The sequence below is a fragment of the Saimiri boliviensis genome, chromosome 9, assembly GCF_048565385.1.
Source record: "Saimiri boliviensis isolate mSaiBol1 chromosome 9, mSaiBol1.pri, whole genome shotgun sequence".
Taxonomy (NCBI): Eukaryota; Metazoa; Chordata; class Mammalia; order Primates; family Cebidae; genus Saimiri; species Saimiri boliviensis.
This window is the reverse complement of record NC_133457.1, coordinates 40,038,322-40,056,646: the sequence shown is the minus strand read 5'-3', so window position 1 is coordinate 40,056,646 and position 18,325 is coordinate 40,038,322. Positions and strand designations below refer to the sequence as shown.

The 18,325-nt window shown below is 33.9% G+C and overlaps 1 protein-coding gene across 3 annotated transcripts in view; it reads right to left on the bottom strand.

The window, feature by feature from the left end:
* RARB (retinoic acid receptor beta) overlaps window positions 1-18,325 on the bottom strand; it is a 1,029,560-nt gene that overhangs the window by 934,433 nt on the left and 76,802 nt on the right. The gene's annotated exons all lie outside the window — the stretch shown is intronic.

Here is an 18,325-nt window from a genome sequence, read left to right as displayed (position 1 = left end):
ATATTGCCCAAAGTAATTTATAGATTCAATGTTATTCCCATCAAGCTACCATTGACTTTCTTCACAGAATTACAAAAAGCTACTTTAAATTTCAAATGGAACCAAAAAGAGCCCGTATAGCCAAGACAACCCTAAGTGAAAAGAACAAGCTGGAGGCATCATGCTACCTGACTTCAAACTACATTACAAGGCTACAGTAACCAGAACAGCATGGTACTGATACCAAAACAGATATATAGACCAATGGAACAGAAAATACCTCAAAAATAATATCACACATCTACAACCATCTGATCTGCGACACACCTGACAAAAACAAGCAATGAGGAAAGGATTCCCTATTTAATAAATGGTGCTGGGAAAACTGGTTAGCCACATGCAATAAACAGAAACTGGACCCTCCTTATACCTTATTCAAATATTAACTCAATATGGAGTAAGGACTTAAATGTAAAACCCAAAACCATAAAAACCCTGGAAGAAAACCTAGGCAATACCATTCAGGACATAGGCATGAGCAAAAGACTTTATTACTAAAACACTAAAAGCAAGGGCACAAAAGCCAAAATTGACAAATGGGATCTAATTAAACTAAAGGATTTCTGCACAGCAAAAGAAACTATCATCAGAATGAACAGGCAACCTACAGAATGGGAGAAAAATTTTGCAATCTATCCATGTGACAAAGGTCTAATATCCAGAATCTACAAGGAACTTAAACAAATTTACAAGAAAAAAGCAAACAACCCCATCAAAAAATGGGCAAAGGATATAACATACAATTCTCAAAAGAAGACATTTATGTGGCCAACAAACATGATAAAATGGTCGTCATCACTGGTTATTAGAGAAATGCAAATGAAAACCACAGTGAGATACCATCTCACACCAGTCAGCATGATGATTATTTAAAAGTCTGGAAACAATGGATGCTGGTGAAAATGTGGAGAAATAGGAAAGCTTTTACACTCTTGGTGGGAATGTAAATTAGTTCAACGATTGTGGAAGATAGTGTGGTAATTCCTCAAGGATCTAGAACCAAAAATGCCATTTGACCCAGCAATCCCATTAATGGGTATATACCCAAAGAATTATAAATCATTCTACCATAAAGACATATGCACATATATGTGTATTGCAGCACTCTTTACAATAGCAAAGACTTGAAACCAACCCAATGCCCATGAATGATAGACTGGATGAAGAAAATGTGGCACATATACGCCATGCAATACTATGCAGTCATAAAAAAGGATGAGCTCATGTCCTTTGCAGAGACATGGATGAAGCTGGAAACCATCATTCTCAGCAAACTAACACAGGAACAGAAAACCAAACACCTCATGTTCTCACTCATAAGTGGGAGTTGAACAATGAGAACACATGGACACAGGGAGGGGAACATCACACACTGGGTCCTGTTGGGGGTTGGGAGGCAAGGGAAGGGAGAGCATTAGGACAAATACCTAATGCGTGCAAGGCTTAAAACCTTGATGACAGGTACAACAAACCACCATGACACATGTATACCCATTTAACAAACCTGCATGTTCTACATATGAATCCCAGAACTTAAAGTAAAATTTAAAAAGTTACTAGCAATATAAAAAAGTACATTAATATATCAAAAATGATAATACCGAAATCAATTGCTTTCCTATATACTAGCAATGGATAATTGGAATTTGGTACATATTTTTTAAAATACTATTTAAAATAGTGCCCTCAAATTAAACAATTAGATGGAAATCTAACAAAATATGCAAGAATTTATATGCTAAATAGGTGCAGTGGTTCGTGCTGGTAACCTCAGGACTTTGAGAGGCTGATGTAGGCCAATCACTTGAACCCAGGAGTTCTAGACTAGCACGGGCAACCTGCAAATCCTGTCTCTACAAAAATTATCCCAGCATGGTGGTACATGTCTGTAGTCCCAGCTACTCATGAGTCTGAGGTGGGAGGATGGCTTGAGCCTGGGAGGCAGTGGTTGCAGTGAGCCAAGATCACACCACTGAAATCCAGCATTGGTGACAGTGATACCCGGTTGTAAGTAAGTAAATAAATAAATGGAGAAATAATTTATGATCATAATTGGAAGATTCAACATTGTGAAAATGTTAATTATTCTCAACTGCTTCTATGTAGTCCATGCAATCTCAATAAAAATTCCAGGAAGATATTATGTAGCTATTGACAAACTGAATAAAAAGTTTACATGGAAACGCAAAATACCTAGATAGTCAAGATAATGCAGACACCTCACCAAAGAAGATATACAGATGGCAAATAAGCATATGAAAATATGTTCAATGTCGTTTATCATCAGGGAATTGCAAATTCGAACAACTGCATAACTATGCAAAAGCTAAAAAAATTTTTAAACCTGACAATACCAATTGGTGGTGAAGACATGGAGCAGTTGGAATTCTCATCTATTCCTGTTGGGAAAAGAAAATCATACAGCTACTTTGGAAAAAAGTTTGGCAGTTTCTTACAAGCTAAACATAGTTACCATATGATCCAGCAATCATGTTGACTTGAAAACATATGTCCACACAAAATCTGCACATGAATGTTTGTAGTAGCTTTATTCATAATCATGAAAAACTGGAAGCAACCATAACTACAATGGATTAAAGAGTAATGATATGTTAGGTAGGAGTAGTGGCTCATACCTGTGGCCCCAGCTACTTGGGAAGCTTAGGTGGGAGGATTGCTGGAACCTGAGAATTCAAGGCTGCAGTGAACCATGATTGTGCTACTGCACTCTGGCATGAGTGATACAGTGAGACCCTGTCTCAATAATAATAATAATTATAATAGTAATAATAATGGCACATCCTCACAATGGGATATTGTTCAGCAAAAATTAAAAATGTGTGATCAAGCCACAAACATAGCAAATCTTAAATGCAAATTGCTAAGTCAAAAGAATCCAGCTTCAAAAGGCTACATGCTACGTGTATTTCCAATCATAAGATATTTTGCAAAAGGCAAACTATAAAAACAGTGAAAAGTTCAATGATTGTCAGGGATTAAGGAAGAACCTGGAGAAGGTTAAATAACTAAAGTGTTGAGAAATTTTTAGGGAGCAAAACTATTCTTTAGGATACTATAATTGTAAATACATAACATACATTTTCAAAATCCAAAGAACTTTAATTACCAAGATTAAGCTTTAATGTACTAAAAAGTTTAAAAACTCATTTAGGATGGAATGTAGAAGGTGACAATTATCTAACAACATTAAAAATTTATAACTATATTAAAAACGTATTTAAAAATCTTACTTATGGGAATAGGGATAAAAGTTACTGACCTAAGAAACTTTGGACATAAAGGGAGTCTATAAGACTGAAGGCAAATATATATATATATATATATATATATATATATATATATATATATATATAAAATATAGTATGTTTATAGATACAAATAAATATAAATATATAATATCTACATAAAATAATTTTTATATAAGCTATATATTTATATGTGAATCTATTTCCATCTATATATGTATATATTTATATATTTCAAATCTGTCTTTATATATATTTATAAAATATATTAAAACAAAAAATTTTTATACATATAAATATATTACAATATAGATACATATATAACTGCTATACTTTAATAACAATTTTTTTTTTTTTTTTTTTGAGACAGAGTCTCACTCTGTCTCCAAGCACCAGGCTGGAGTGCAATGGCGCGATCCCGGCTCACTGCAACCTCCGCCTCCTGGGTTCAAGCAATTCTCCTGCCTCAGCCTCCTGAGTAGCTGGGACTACAGGCTCACGCCACGACATCCAGCTAATATTTGTATTTTTAGTAGAGACGGGGTTTCACCATGTTGGCCAGGATGGTCTCGATCTTTTGACCTTGTGATCTGCCTGCCTCGGCCTCCGAAAGTGCTGGGATTACAGGCTTGAGCCACCACGCCTGGCCTTATTAACAATTTTAATACTAGTGTATACCATTATACAGAACAATTAAGTAAATGGAATAGTGGGTGGTTGGCCCAGGTTTCTCAATATTGGAGTGTGAGATGATGCATAAGAAAGAAAGGGTAATCCATGTGGTAATGTATAGTGTTGGGAATAATGATATGAAATGATACTCAGTTGAATATAGGTACAATGGTTACATATAGAAATATTTATATATATGTGTATACTGTATATCCAAATTAGTATACACACATATATTTTTTGTTCCGTCGTCTAAGAAGATCTAGAAATAACAACACTGCAACACTGTAGTAATAAGCACACATAGTGCCCAGAGCTTAATTTCTAATATGATTCTCCAATGAAAGGAACTAGGGCTTCTTGAAAAAATGGAAGATTCTAGGACTGAGGCAGGAAATATACAAGATAACCCTGGAGCAGCTTAATATCAGAAAGTAAGAAAGTACAAATAAATAAACAGCCTCCAATGATAGAGATATGTCAAAGGGACACACGAGCCAACTGAAAGACCTACCAATGGCCAAAGGTTGAACAATTTCAGCAACAAAATAAATAAAGTACTATTAGATTATAACCCAATAAATTAAATAATTAACTATGAGTCCATATTGGTATAAATGATTAAATAAATAAATAAGAAGAGATAATGCTTACATGCAGAAAAATTCTAAATAATTTATATGTATACTCTGTCCTGAAAGAAGTAGCCACAATTCCTTACTCCTTAAGGATAACCTAGTAATCTTCCAAAAAGCACAGTAGGGAAAAGGTGGGAAAAGTATAACTTTGCAGTAGAAAAGCCTGACAAACAATCCCTCAGTCAGGATATCAAGGTCAACATCAGCAGTGATAAGCCATACTGATATTATGTTTTCTTTCTTCTTTTTTTTTTTTTTCTCTTGAGATGAAGTCTCACTCTGTAGCCGAGATCATGCATGATCTCAGCTCACCTCCACCTCCACCTCCCAGGTTCAAGTGACTCTCCAGACTCAGCCTCCTGAATAGTTGGGATTACAGGTGCATGCCCTTGCACCTGGCTGTTTTTTTTTTTTTTTCTTTTCTTTTTAAAGAGATGAGGTTTCACCATGTTGGCCAGGCTGGTCTTGAACTCCCACCTCAGGTAATCCTCCCACCTTGGCCTCCCAAAGTGTTAGGATTATAGGCATGAGCCACCACGCGCAGCCAAAAAATTGCAATTCAATAAAACTTACCATGCAATTCAACATATTTACAATATAAAATTCAGTAAATATATGTATATATTGAAAAAGAACACTATAATGCAGAATAAAATTAACTGAGAGCAGTTATTGCTAAGATATATACTGCTAGAATTATTAAAATTTAATACAAAAGAATAAATTCTTTGGGCATCAAGATGAGATAAATTCATTTATAAAGGAAAGAGAGCTAAGCTGGCATCAGACCTTTCTATTACAACATTTAATACCAGAGCATGTAGATCAATTACAAGATACCCATGAAAAGAATATGCAAGCCATGCATTTTGCAGCCTGCCAGACTGTCCTTCAAGAGTAAAGACAAGAGCAAAGAGTCTGGGGTATGAAAATTAGGGAAGATGGGGAAGGCCAGGGGAGAGGAAGATGAGGGTAGAGGGGGTTAGACCAAACTTTTATTATTATTATTATACTGGCAAAGGACTAACTCTGAAATGTCATCAGAACTTCTAGATCATAGACTTGCAAATGAGACCTTAAAAGGAGAAGTGATAAAAAGTTTCAGATAGCTCTAGCTTCTGCCATCTTGAGTAATAAAATATAATTTACTGCTCTGGGCCCTGCCAAGGATTACTGAAGAAGCATACAGTCATGTTGACTTAGGGTTCCTGCGAAAAATAAATTGACAGCAGTATGTTTTCTGGATTTAAAAGAGGTCATAAACAGACTTTGATAAGTGATATTTTATTTAGTTTATGACCTACTTACCTAAGAGCAAAATTTGTAACATTAAAAACTAAGGCATAATAATAAGAACTTTGGCTTTTCTAATAATAAACCTAACTATAAGCTTATTCTTTCAATAACCAGTGATACCAAAAGTGCTCATGACAGTGTTTTGGCAAGAAAAAAATTTAGTTTTAAATGCCATTGATTATGTTAATTTCATTTGTAGGTTCAAATCTTCTGATTCATGTTATCAAAAATTTTATTTTCTCTTGCATAGTGATTTAACATTGAAATCATCCTTAAAAAGAGAGTGTATCATCTTTGTCTAAGTTAACGTTCAATAATTTTCTTGGCTATGTACCCCAATCTAATCCGGAAACTTGTCAGGTAAGAATTATCTAAAAGTAGCAGTTTATTTAGCTATTAATGTTTAAGATGAGGGCCACTGGGACTTCCTGTTTGTAATTTTTTTTTTCTTTTTGCTCTGGATATCAATTTATATGGATTACTTTCACTGGTTGTACCTGGCAGTAAAAGATGAAATATATGCACACCCTTCATTCTGGCTGCTGTTAACAAAAAGCTCCATGATGTCATTTTTCAACTAGTTTATAACTCTTGGGAGAGAGTAGGAATCATGATGGACCCTTTTGAGAATCTGATACAAGTTGTAGGCCCTCTTTCAGGAAAAATTTCCTCTTTGTATATTTTTTTGCATATAATCGCAGGAGAGGTGAGGACCCTGAAGCTCATATGTGAAGCCTCCTCAGAACATGGCCTCTAAGTTAAGTACTCTTTTTTTTTTTTTAAAGCATTCTTAATCTAACTCTTCACTGAAAGACGCTGAGAAATTAAGTTTTTAATAATGGATTTTTAGCTCATCTCAGTCACACATTCTAGTAAGCCATATTCTTGAAAAATAATTCCTTAAAGTAAACCTAAATTACATGACATCTCATATCTGTTCTCCTCTTAGCATTTTATGGTAAAGATCCTCTGTGGAAATTCCCTTCTTAATTTGTAAACTTCTATTAGCCTGCAACTGCACTCCTACTTTTGAGCCTTAATTCCTATAAGAATTCTTTGTATCTTTGTTTTTTCTAAATGGTATAATACATGTGAGTTAGCAAATTATAATTATAATTATTTTCAGGCATTAATAATTTCAGTAATGCATATTTTCTAAATTTTAGATATAAAACATTCTGTGTTATCTTTAAATTTGGACATGATAATCCCACAGTGGCTACCCCTTTCTGTTCAAACAAGATTTGTAAATTGGTCAAATTCCATTAAACTAAATGTGGATGAAAAATTGCAAAGTTTTATAAAAAGTACTTAAAATCAGGGTTGATTCCTACCAGAACTATAAAAAAAAAAATTCGAATGTGCAAACCACATAGATTACATGACTGCATTTGTTGCAATGCCTAAGTGAAATAATAAAATATTTATTAACTCATTTTTTAACCTTAGAAACTGGCCTTATCTATTTTATTCAAAAAAAAAGCAAATAAATTATCTATCTACGGTAGGAGACAGTAGAAAAAGGGAATTTCATTATATCAGATATTTTTATTCTAGGAAATAAATTTTGGAAAATTTTGGGAAAAAGTCAGATATTTTTATTTTAGGAAAGGAATTTTGGAAAATATATTAAAATGCCATGTTGATATTAGAGGTTATTTAGTGTGTGTACAGACATATAACTTAATATAACATGTCATAAAAGATCATAATGCATATGTTTATATGCAATAATTTATATGCATATAAAGATCATAATGGCTTTATTTTTAATGAGTGAAGGTAGAATATGTTGAAGGAATAATGAAGAATGCTTTCCTAGTCAATGAGTTACATAGCAAGGAGACAAATTTTGTATTTTTCAACACTTGTGACTTTAAGTGTGAGATGAGTCCATATTACAGCTGAAATTCAATTTAGAGCAGAAGTCCTGGCAAAGACTGAACTTGCATGTACCAATCACCTCAGTAAATTACCTCAATCCTAATTACTGCAGTAAAAGGGCACCTTCTATATGTCATGACATTAAAATGCAAAAGCTTTGTGTAAATCATGTGAAAAGTTAACTAAGCACAGACAACAGGTAGTTTTATCAGCTCCATCTTGGGGCAAACACTGGAGAAAAGATTGCAAGAAATTTGTGCAATAGACGGAGGATGTGATTATAAAGGGTAGGGTTGAGTTTTTACATGTAAGTGGTCAAACTGAACGTGGATGTATGAGCTCTAGATATTGCTCAGACTTTTCTTTCTCCAACATGTTCTGTTGTAGGCAGTGCAAATAAATCATACAGTTTCAAACATATGTTTGTCTCACCTAGTTTGTCTCATGTTATCACTGCAAATAAGGGATGTTGGATTGAGAAGCTCAAGGTCTTATTCTTGGGTTTTTTTCAAAAATTGGTTAAGGATTATACTAGCCTATGTCCTATTGATCTCTCCCTGCCCCCTCATCATCTCCCCAGAGAGTTGAGCCCAAGAGAGTGTGGGTGAAGGCCAGAGGATTAACTGTCTATATTTACCTTGTCTATTAGTCTGTTTTCATGCTGCCGATAAAGATGGGGCAATTTACAAAAGAAAGAGATTTATTGGACTTATAGTTCTGCCTGGTTGAGGAGGCCTCACAATTATGGTGGAAGATGAAAGGCATGTCTCACATGGCAGCAGGCAAGAGAAGAGAGAACTTGTGCAGGAAAACTGCCCTTTTTAAAACCCGTCAGATCTCATGAGACTTATTCACTATCATGAGAACAGCATGGAAGAGACCTGCCCTCATGGTAATTGAATAATTATCTCTTACTGGGTCCCTTCAACAACACGTGGGAATTAAAAATGAGATTTGGAGCCGGGTGTGGTGGCTCAAGCCTGTAATCCCAGCACTCTGGGAGGCCGAGGCGGGTGGATCACGAGGTCGAGATCGAGACCATCCTGGTCAACTTGGTGAAACACCATCTCTACTAAAAATACAAAAATTAGCTAGGCATGGTGGCGCACGCCTGTAGTCCCAGCTACTCAGGAGGCTGAGGCAGGAGAATTGCTTGAACCCAGGAGGCAGAGGTTGCGGTGAGCCAAGATCGCGCCATTGCACTCCAGCCTGGGTAACAAGAGTGAAACTCCATCTCAAAAAAAAATGAGATTTGGGTGAGTACACGGCCAAACCATATCATTCCACCCTGGTGCCTCCCAAATCTCATGTCCTCACATTTCAAAATCAATCATACCTTCCCAACAGTCTCCCAAAGTCTTAATCTCATTTCAGCATTAACTCAAAAGTTAATGCTCCACAGCCTTGGGCAGCTCCACTGCTATGGCTTTGCAGGGCATACCACCCCCAATCAGCTGCTTTTACCCTCTGAAGCCACAGCCTGAGCTGTGCCTTGGTCCCTTTTAGTAACGGCTAGAGTGGCTGGGCTGCAGGGCACCAAGACTGCATACAGCATGAAAACCCTGGGCCTAGCCCATGAAACCATTTTTTCTTCCTAGACCTCTGGGACTGTGATAGGAGCGGCTGCCATGAAAACCTCTGACTTGTCCTGGAGACATTTTCCCCATTGTCTTAGGGATTAACATTCAGCTCCTCATTGCTTATGGAAATTTCTGGAGCAGGATTGAATTTCTCCTCAGAAATTAGGATTTTCTGTTTTATCGCATTGGCAGGCTGCAAATTTTCCAAACTTTTATACTCTGCTTCCCTAATAAAACTGAATGCCTTTGTTTTCACACTGCTGATAAAGACATACCCAAGACTGGGCAATTTACAAAAGAAAGAGGTTTATTGGACTCACAGTTCTGCTGAGGAGGCCTCACCATGGTGAAAGGTGAAAGGCACATCTAACATGGCAGCAGACAAGAGAAGAGAGCTTGTGAAGGGAAACTCCCCTTTTTGAAACCATCAGATCTTGTAAGACTTATTCACTATCACAAGAACAGCACAGGAAAGACATGTCCCCCACGGTAATTGAATAATTACTTTCCATTGGGTCCCTCCCACAACACGTGGAAATTCAAGATGAGATTTAGGTGTGGACACAGTCAAACCTTATTTTCTTAGTACTCCCTTTTGGCAATTCTGTGTATTCTAAAAGGTATTTTTTTAATGGATTAAGTAGATTTTTAAGGCAAAACAGCTTTTATGAGAAGATTTGTAATGTCACCTTACACATTTAATGTACACTGGCTACTTTAAGGCAATCAACATTCATTTACAGGAGATAACATTTACAAAGCCATTTTCACCAGAGTTCTACTTAAATACTTTGAAAAGGAATTGATCTATCAGCCTTAATTCTAATGTTAGACACATGGTAGATTTGTTGAACCAAGTCCTGAAATTAGTGGACTTGTTTTTGGATTATGGGTAAGATGATTGACATGAAGAATGAATGGTACAGCCGTCCATTGGTAAACCTACTATGTGCCAGAGATTACACCAGATGCTGGGAATACAGTGATATTCAAAGCACTCTCCCTCTAGCAAGATGCAGTCTTCATGATCACCAAAAAGCTATTTCTAAGTAGATTTTTAAAAATAGACCATTGGAATAGATTTTGCTGTATTTACAATCAGTACTAATTGATGTAGCCAAATCAGATTTAACACTTGATTTTGATGATTTCATCACAGGATGCAAAATTTAGCTACCATTATAGACAAAACTACCATTAAAGATATGGATTTAAGAGATTTGTAAATTAAGCAAATATCAAAGTGTGGAGCTTTTTGATATTTGTGTACTTAGAAGCCTCTATCTTAGAGGCTTTGTGCCTAGGATGGTGATTACACCGTATATGTAATACCCTTGTGCATAGGGGGTCAGTTTGGGAATGTGATTAATTTTAATGTTGCCTTCAAAATATATATCCTCAGAAATAGCATTTGATATTTGCATTAAATGAAGAAGGTTCTGGGGTTGAAAACCACATGGAAGATAAGAATGATTAGTGAATTATAATCATTTACAGTTAAGGAATTCTGAATTAATGTATTATCTGCCTTGTGTCTAACTGCAACCAAGATCCTTATTTCAGAAGTATCCTGTTTTCCTAAAAAAATGGTCTTAATCTCATTTAGTTAAAACAAATGAGTTTTTGTTTTCAATTTAAAAATATGTTTCTCTTGTTTCCGGATATGACAGCGTAGGTAGTATCACACCAACTCTCCTGCTGAGAACATCTGTAAAAACTTGTGTAAAATTCAAAAAACAAAGATAAAACAATGAATGCAGCTATTTGAAGGCACTGGAGGCAAAGCAAGTCAACCACAGGGTTTTTAAAAACATAAGATTTACAATGTGATATATACGAAAGATATATTTAAAATAAAATAATAAAGAAAACAAAAAGGAAAAGGGTAAAAACAGATTAAAAAATTAACCGAGGGAAGGCTAAAATAGAAATCTTAATATATGTGGCAAATTTTAATTCAAGGCAAAAGGATGCATAAGCCATAAAAAAATATGTACTGGTAAAAGACATAATAGAACAAGAATTTTAGCCACCCAAAATGTATCCTCTTCTAACAACACAGCTTCCGAATATTTACAGAATTTTAGCGAGAAATATGTTTGTCAATAATTATAGTTGAGGATTTTTACACACCCTATCTAAGAAACTTGGAGATCAAACAGACGAAAAGTCAGCAGATATTTGGGGAAAAAAAAATTGAGCAACTTAATTAATAAATTTAAGGCATTAGATACATATGAAATCCTGAAACCAAAAAAGAGAAAAACACATTCTTTTTGAGCACATTAAAAATACACATAAAAATTGACTGTACATTCGGCCACAAGAATAACTTCAATAAATTCTACAGATTCACTGTGATATTGACTATATTCTCTTACTATAATGCAATCAAATTGGAAATTAATAATAAAAGACTGGATTTAAAAAATTCCTGTATGTGTAGAAACTAAATGATGTATTGCAAAAAGCTCTTGCACTAACAAAGGAATAATGAAATGCTTAAAACTAAATGGCAGTAAAACATTCTATATCCAAATTTATTTGACACAGCTAAAACAACACATGAAGATTTACAGCTTTAATACATTGACCAGGAAACAAGAGAGGTTAAAAACTACATGCTAAAAATTCAACTTAGGAAGTTAGAAAAATAGCATCAAAGACAACTCAAAGAAACATGATAGAAATACAAACACAGAAAACGATGGAATAGGAATTACAGTGCTTCATAAAACTGGTAAATATATCACCTTGGAAAAATCTTTCTATGCCATATACAACCAAACAAAAACTATAAATAAAAATAAGAGATCAGTCCTGATAGGATCAAAAATTACAAAGTATCCAGAAATAACAAATTGTACACAAAAACTCTTAGGAGAAATATTTTAAAACTGATAAAAGACATAGAAGATGATATAAATAAATGGAAATATATTCCATGTAATTGAATTAAGTTCATAATACAATGATGTCAATTACAAATGATATGAATTCAATACGCTCCAAACCAAAACTTCTTAAATGTTTTTAGGATTTCAATAAGCTGAATTATAAATGAAAAAATAAAGGTGCAAAAATAGATAAGTTAATGTAAGAAGAGAAAGTAAGCTTGTCCTGCCAGTTATTAAATATAAAAAGCCAAAATAACAAAAACAGTATTTGATAGTCATGAGTTACTTAAGGATGGGGACATTTTCTCAGAAATTTATCATTGTGAGATTATCATAAAGCATACTTACACAAACCTAGATGGTATAACCCTCTGCACACTTAGGCTGTATGGTATAACCTACTGCTCCTAGGCTACAAACCTATACAGCAAGTTACTGTACTGAATATTATAATACAGGCAATTGTAACACAATGGTAAATATTTGTGTATCTAAACATGTATACATATAGAAAAGTTACAGCAAATAGTTTGGTACAATCTTACGAAACTACAGTTGTGTGTGGGGACTGTTGTTGACTATATTGATTCAAGAATAGAAAAATAGAGCTATAGAAAAGATGGAGTGTTCAGGGGTTAAAAAAAATACTTATGTGTATAAGAAAACGTTATTATTAAGGTGAAATCACGAACCAGTGTGGAAAGAATACAGTATCAGTGGAGAGAAAACTGGATCATATGAGGAAAAATAAAACTGAGTAGCTGGCTAACATCTTATCAAGATGGATTCAGAATGGATTAAAAACCTAAGCATGAAAGTTAAAACTAAAAAGGTAAAAAGATAATGTAGGGGAATATTCTTGTGTCTGAAGTGGGATTAAGGGAAAAACTTCATAATTAAAACCCTAAAAAATTATGGCAGCAAAAAAGAGGAATTGATTATATAAAAATTCACAACTTCTGTTCAGTTAAGTACATTAAGAACAAAGGTAACGGCAAGTTGACAGACTAAAAGGAAAAATCAGGGATCAATATCTAGAAAATACAAAGTATTCCAGTAAATCAACAAGAAAAAGACAGGGACGCTTCCAGCTACAAAATGAGTAACAGAACATTTATAATCAAGGAAACCTAAAAAGATGATTATCTCACTGTTGTTTTGGTGGTAAGAAGTTGAAGGCAATCACCAAGGAATGGATACAAAAATGAGGTGAATGTATTGCCTGGAATTTTAAAATTCCAAAATCTTTTAGAAATTCTAGAGGCAGCCATTGGCAGAGAAGGCCAGGGGATATGGAGAGGAGTAAACTACAGCTTTCTGCCAAAATTCTGAGAGTGGGAATTGTGAAGAGAAGAAATACATGGTGTACTGTGGTATCTTCCATTTAGATCACATTTAATAAACATTTAATAATATTTAAGAAATTTTTGTGGATCATCTTCTATGTGACTATTACTTGTGATATAAATATCTGTTGACTATCAGATTGTTGTTTGTGGAAGTTTATGATTATAAGGAAAAAAAGGAGGAATTCATAGAATTATTTGCTATTAAAGTGATAGTTTTACCTTACAAAATTGAAAATTTTTTTAACTTACCATTTACTATTTCCCTTCAAATATCTTTTTATTTAACATTAACACACTGATTTCTCATACGTGTAGTGGTATTTGTGCATAACTTTTATATAGTGAATCAAAGCTTTATAAGAATTTTGAGTTATTTCTTAAGCTGAATGTTTTTTATTAATGATAATATTAATTTTAACATTAATATTTAAAACATGCATATAATTAAATATTATATACAGAATATATTACTTTTTAAGATAAATGTTTAAAATATAAAAAATTTAATAACATAATTATGAAGCTTATCTATCAAAACATTCAATCAATACAGAAATGCTCCCTGAGTGCCACCTTTATTTAAAGTAGTGTATTAAAATTTTACTACATTTATTTGTTGTAAAAGTTACATATTGCTTGACAGAAAACAGGAGGTTTTGAAAATGTATACGAATAATTCATTATTTCCTTAGCATATAAAACTATTTAATCACATATAGGCATATATGGTATATACATATGTATACATATATGTGTATATACATATTGTAATATGATTTGTTAATTAATTTCAAATGAAGACAGGATTTTTATCTAGTTATAACTACACCCTTGAATATTCAAAAAGCACTGATTCATTCATTCATCAAATATTATTTTATTCAACATCTACTATATGCCTGACTGTTTCCTTAAACATAAATTAATTTACTCAAAAGAACAGGAAATAATTTACTAATATTTTTAACTGTTTAATATCAAGCCAGACTTCACAAACCTCAACCAAAGGATTTTTCACCTATCTCGAGGAACTTTGTACTCTATTTTATATTCAATTTTGTATTCTAAATGTAAGTTTTATATAAAAAAAAATCTCTTTCTGGATGTCTCTTCAAGAATGCATCTGCCTTATTTGTTCCTTTGACTTCTTTGCAAGGGTGCTACCTTTGGCTTTTCAAGCTGTATACTGCACAGGTGTCCCTGCTAACAGGGTGCCATTCATATCATTACAATTTTTCTTATTTTGAAAAGTTTTTATTATAATTGATCAATTTTGTATTATAATTTTTTAAGCTGACTGACAGATGGGAGTAAGTTCTTTTTCTTCTAGCCAAATAAACATATATTGTGAGTTTTCTGGATGATGGAAATAAAGTGCTTTAGTGTAACATGGTTGAAATTCATTGCTTATGAAAACTTACAAAGTAGAAACAATTTTAAGAATTAAAACACCTTGTCACCAGGTCTCAAGTAACCTGTGCCACTAAAATGTGGCTGCTGTTCTTCAATGTTGCTATCAATGTGTTGGCTAAGTTCGATATTTGGGATTGCTACTTATCAATTCTGCCATGTATATACATACCTAAATGGAGTGGCTGAGGGCCAACATAAACTCTACAACTGCTTTAATTATGTCGTTCAATATTCTGTAATAACTGAATTCATTTACCTTTAAAGATACATAAATACATAATTATACTAATATTCTAGTCATTGTGTTTTTAACGGAAATTTCATTAGTATAAAAATTAATCATTGTTAAAATTGAGCAAGCTAAATGCTACAAATTCAAGACAAAATATTTTTTCTGATGCAAAACCGAAAATTTTGTATCAAAAGTCAGGATCAAAAACCAGAAAATGACAAAGTATTAAGATGAAAATTAAAAAGTCTTTATATTATTAAATGTGAGGGGAAATAGCTGTAACATAAGTATTTTAGAACTGATAATTTCTGTTACAAAATTTCTAATAATTTCTATTTTCAGAGCTAGTAACTCACAGTTACAATATTAATGAAGCAAAGTGTGAACTTATTATCTAACAGTATCTCAATCATAACATACTAATTTCAAAGAAAACTGGGTGAGGAAAAAAGTATTCATTAAAAATCCATTTTCTTCCTGGTGGCAGAGCTACATGGCAGTGTAATCCTAATATTAAACAACAGCTCCTCCTCTCATTGAAATCTATCCACTTCAAGCATGAAACTTTAATTTTCCAAAAAATGAAATAGGTAATAAGATTTTGAAATGTTAAACATCTATAAGGTTATAGAATCATGACAATGTTAATTTTCTTCATTTGGAGGAAACTGTAAAAACAATTTGATTACTTTATGTCAGAATATAAATGCAGAATACCAACAATGAAACCAAAATATTACAGTGCTTGAGTATGCAAAATAAATAACCAAATATATATAATTATAGCATATTCTGTGACTAAAATTTTTTGAAATAAGGTTAAGAAATTATAAATATTTCTAAATCATTCTCAACTTATGATATAAACAATGTAAACCAGATAGCAATTATTGATAGATTTGTGGTTTCTTCAAAATATAAATATTTCTTTCTGGGAACATTTTGGAGAATTTTTTTTTCAATGGCATTACATGCAGACACACACACACACACACACACACACACACACAGAGAGAGAGCGAGAGAGAGAAAGAGAGAAAGAGAGAGAGAGAGAGAGAGAGAGAGAGAGAGAAAAGATAATTTCCAAAGCAAAATCTAGACAAAAATAATGTGTGGTGTGCCGGGCATGGTGGCTCAAGCCTGTAATCCCAGCACTTTGGGAGGCCGAGGGGGGTGGATCACGAGGTCAGGAGATCGAGACCATCCTGGTCAACATGGTGAAACCCCGTCTCTACTAAAAATGCAAAAAATCAGCTGGGCATGGTGGCACGTGCCTGTAATCCCAGCTACTCGGGAGGCTGAGGCAGGAGAATTGCCTGAGCCCAGGAGGCGGAGGTTGCGGTGAGCTGAGATCACGCCATTGCACTCCAGCCTGGGTAACAGGAGTGAAACTCCGTCTCAAAAAAAAAAAAAAAAAAAAATGTGTGGGTCCAGGGGTACAACAGAACCACAAATGTATATGGACAAACATAACAGGTTATAACAAAAATGCTTTAAAAAATAAAACATCTAGATAATTACTAAACTTAATAAATGAACAATAAAGCAAAAACTTCAACACCACTCCATTTTTTATAGCTTCCAACAAATCCACAATGAACTTTGAGCTTCACTGAAATATTGGAGTATATTAAATAAAATATTGATTTGAAACATAGCTGTCAAATATAAATTTGAAACTATTACCAAATACACAGTGGGAAAGTAGAGGTCATGTAGTCCTATCATTAAAACTTCCGTTAGAAGCTGTGAGCCATGCTCTTTTACACATCATCTATATTATTTTTAAAACACAGACCATGGAATAAAAGGTCTAGGAGGTAATATGATTCATTTAGAACAATTCATTATGAATAATGTATTTTCTAAAAGATATATCATATGTAATTTTATTATAATTATTTTCCGAAAGACTATATTTAGAAAATACATCCTCTAGAAAAGAATTCTTTTAAAATGCATTTGCTTCTAACTTGGCTTAATGACAAAATATTATAAGCAAAATGATGCAAGACTAAAAGTTTAGTGTATCTATCACCTTGAATACATCAAAGAGTTTGTATTATTCCAAGAAAATTATCACAAGAAAATTCTAAGAAATTATTCCAAGAAAAATAAAACTAAAGCTATCTTTATGAAAAAAAAGTACGTATTTATATCATGTGGGGGGGTTCAAAGATGTACGGCTAAGAATCCCCTTTTGCTGGGAGGACAGACAGATGACCATTCTCAGCTGTCAGTCCTTTTCCTGAATTGCCTTTGCTAAAGAGACCCACCTTGTCCAAGGACATACCTCCTTCCTGGGGCAGTCAGCATTCTAACCTCTAATCAGCATGGAGGTATAATGGGCATTTTTCTTTACCACATCTCTGAACTGCAAAGAGCCATCCCAGCTCCAGGTCCTGCGGTGTAGTCAGCTTTAGCCTTATTGAGACTACATTACAGCCCAACTTTCCCTCTGTCCAGTCCCAACTCCTTCCTTTGCCTCACTTCCCTTTTCCTCCCAAAGGTGTTGATCTCAAGAGAGAATTCACCAAGACATTTCTTGCATGCTAATAAGTATCTCAATTCTACTTCCTGGGGAACCCAACCTACCGCATTCACTAAACAAATGATCACCCTCGTCATTGACAACAATGTCTCCAACGTAGAAAATTGCTAGTGAAACAAGATGAAAGGAAACTAATTTCTCCTGCAAATCTGATTATCAAACTATATATGACACAACGATATCATCTTAAAGAAAAGTTTAAGATACTGAAAGAATGACGTGTTCTTTTTCTTGCTCCAGATTTGTATCAGTCTTTTTTCTGATGCAAGCAAGATAAGGTCACAGAAGTTGAAATACATAATTTGTCATGAATTCTTCTAAATAAATCATATTACCTCCTAGACCATGCAGTCATTTAGTCACCACATATTTAATCAGCCCTTTATTAGACATCCATTGCTGCATAATAAATTACCCCAGCGTAAAACAACAAACATCTATTATCACACAGTTTCTGAGGCGGCAAGAGCACCTTAAGTGGAATGGTCCTCTCCAGAGGTTGCAGAAA